At 35.5% G+C, this 2,798-nt stretch overlaps 1 long non-coding RNA gene across 1 annotated transcript; it reads left to right on the top strand.

The window, feature by feature from the left end:
* The first annotated feature begins 516 nt into the window (after positions 1-516).
* Positions 517-2,493, top strand: LOC121051374. The gene is made up of 3 exons (XR_005805522.1): positions 517-822; positions 945-1,046; positions 1,698-2,493. It is a non-coding gene; the product is annotated as an uncharacterized LOC121051374 (long non-coding RNA).
* Positions 2,494-2,798: the final 305 nt, after the last annotated feature.

A 2,798-nucleotide genomic window follows, 5' to 3' on the forward strand; every position in this document is an offset into this window, starting at 1 on the left:
TTGCAAGTAATGGATGTTGTATAGGTATAGCTACTTATCCAAAAGTTGAAAAGTAGCTTCGATACGTTTATGCTGTATATGTCAGATTAGAGTTACCGATTACTATTGCTTAATGGAAATTCTGGTTATCGATTCCTAAACATACATGAATGCTAACATAGAACTTCTCGGGTCTCAATTTTTACATGCTACATTCTAGTACATAGCATCATTACTGTTGTGAGACCCGGAAATTTCAAGTCTCTTTTGAGTTTCGGAGGATAAGTTTTTAGTTGTTTCCTAATCTTCAAAATATCTCTTATGACAATTCTTGCAAATTTGTTCAACTTCTATATTACTTTTAAATAATTATCTCTTTTCTACAATTTATATTCCTAACATATTATTTTCTTAAGTTTATTATTATCATCCCATATCATTAACCTCTTTTTAGAGAACTCCATCGAGACTAACCTTATTAAGCTCAGTTCTCAAAAGTAGTTCTTTAAGAAACAAGCTTTACCTTTTTCTGCCAGAAAACAAAATCCCCCCTTTCTTCTCCTCCTGAAGCTTTTCTTAGCCCTGTTTATGTCAGTCAATTTGCATGCCTTAATGCACTTAAATAGAAGCCTCTGATGGAAAAACATTCTTCATCAAAGTTTTTCATCATCATCTCTTCTATACCATATCCAAAAATCAGTGCGATCAGATCTGTAATGCAGTCTGTACATCGATCTAAGTAGAGGTTGCTCAGAAATCAGTAGATTTCGAGTTTCAACTTTTCTTTATCCTCTTTCCTTATCAAGATTCCTCAAATTCCTTTGGAAATAATTCTATTATGAGGTAATATCATTGTTCAGTTTATATTACCTTCTCTTCCTACTGATTTTAGAACTCAATATACTTTATTGATTATCCTACTCAATGAGGTCCTCTTATTTTACCTTGCATGTTTAAATCGGAAGTGGTGTTCCTTGATATATGACTGGGCTTGGCCAAATTCGTCTTGTCTCCATCTTTTCCTGTCAAATTTCATGAGGGAACTCACCCATACGTTTGATTCAGTGGTGAGTGTCTTATTTTCTCTCAACTTTGTTCTTAATGTGGTTAATGATATGATTGGTTGGTTTCTGGTTTTGTATCTATATTCATACAACATGCTCTTGTATTGCTTAGCTTATATTTGAAATTTGGGTTTACTTGATCAAACTCCCTGAGTTTTATATTAACCTCTTACAGAATCCTTTTTTAATTGAATTCCTTGCATATTAGAGCCTATTCATGTGCATTTCAATTTGAAAGAGACTCCATTTTGCTCTCTCTGAACACATCAAAATTGATTGTGTTTTCATTATGTTTTTGTCTCTGGTTAAATGATTGGCAAGTATTGTGAATCCTTCACTTCAGCTCAGTGAAGTTATTAAAAGCTAAATATCCAAAGCTTGTTATTTTCAGCCTCATTAAGGAATCTGAAACCAATTCTGTTTCGGTCAATTTCTGATCAGCTGAAATGTTTTGAGCATAACTCTTTCAATTTTCATCCTTTTTACTCGACTCTTTTTGGGATGTATTCAGTACACCTTGACTTTATTTTTGGAAATTTTTAACTTGATTGGTCAATGTTTACTATGTCTAAACTATCAGACTGTCCAGTTCCAAAATAATCCATCTTTGTTATCTTTCACTTCCTTATAGTTAGTGACACTTGCTTATTTCAGGATTAGGGCCTCCTATAACTCAAAGGAGATCAGTGGACGATGGCGTTGCATAAATTATTCTCCCAATATCACTTAGCTTTGGACTCTAGGTATGGGGACTCACCCTAGTTAGTGGTTTTCTATATTGTTTTATAGTTTGAAAATTGGTTTTCTATGATTGAGATAATGAGGGTGACCTGAGAGTGAGAGGAGCATAGCAACTTCCTTGGGCTTCGATCCCCTAAACCTCCGGAGGGGCCGTATGGACAGTAGAGTGTCTAACATCCTTTGAGGTGTGGTACTGCTTCTAGGTGATACGGCGTAAGTGGACACTCTCGCTACGCCATGCCGGTTTAAACGATAGTAATCGTGTTAAGGTAGTTGGCTTTATGATCGGTCATCAGGTTTGTTAATCGGATATCCGAATATTTGAGTTTATAGAAAATGTTTTCAATGTGGATTTTATCTATATATGTAGTTTTACTTACTCGCCGGCACCTATGTTTATATATTAGAATTTTTTTCAAACCTAGCTGGGGTTGAGCCCTCTACTGGGCTAGCGACGACGATTGCTCACCCCTACAACAGTTGTGTGATTGCAGGTATTGTGCACGAAGACGGGACAACTAGGATTGGCGATGGGTGTGGCATGCTTTCTCTCAATTTCAAATTTGTGTATTGTCGAAAAGTTGTTCCCGTTAACAGGTTTTGGATTGTGGATTCCAAATCCTATTATCTATCTCATGATTCTACCTATTTCATAATTCCTTGTTTTGTAGTAAGTTTGTAACAATTGATCAGAACATCTTCTTCAATTATTTTCTGCCGGTTATGTGTTTGCTTTGAAGTTATTGATTCAGAAATTGCATACTAAGTTCCTTTGGTATTCTACCCAACTTGATTAGCTTATCTCTTTCCAATCTTCTTGAAATCTATTACTTGTTTTGTGTAATGTGAATTGGAAGATGTTGTGATTTGGGAAGCAGGGTGGCTCCAGGAGAATAAGGATGGATTGCTTAGAAGTGTAAATATCTTTCTACAAAACAAGCTTGGGTAGTCCACTTTTAGTGGAAGTTTTGCCAAATTTTTGGTAAAATTTCTTCTGAGGTGGGCCCCTCATAG

The sequence above is a fragment of the Rosa chinensis genome, chromosome 2 (assembly GCF_002994745.2).
Source record: "Rosa chinensis cultivar Old Blush chromosome 2, RchiOBHm-V2, whole genome shotgun sequence".
Taxonomy (NCBI): domain Eukaryota; kingdom Viridiplantae; phylum Streptophyta; class Magnoliopsida; order Rosales; family Rosaceae; genus Rosa; species Rosa chinensis.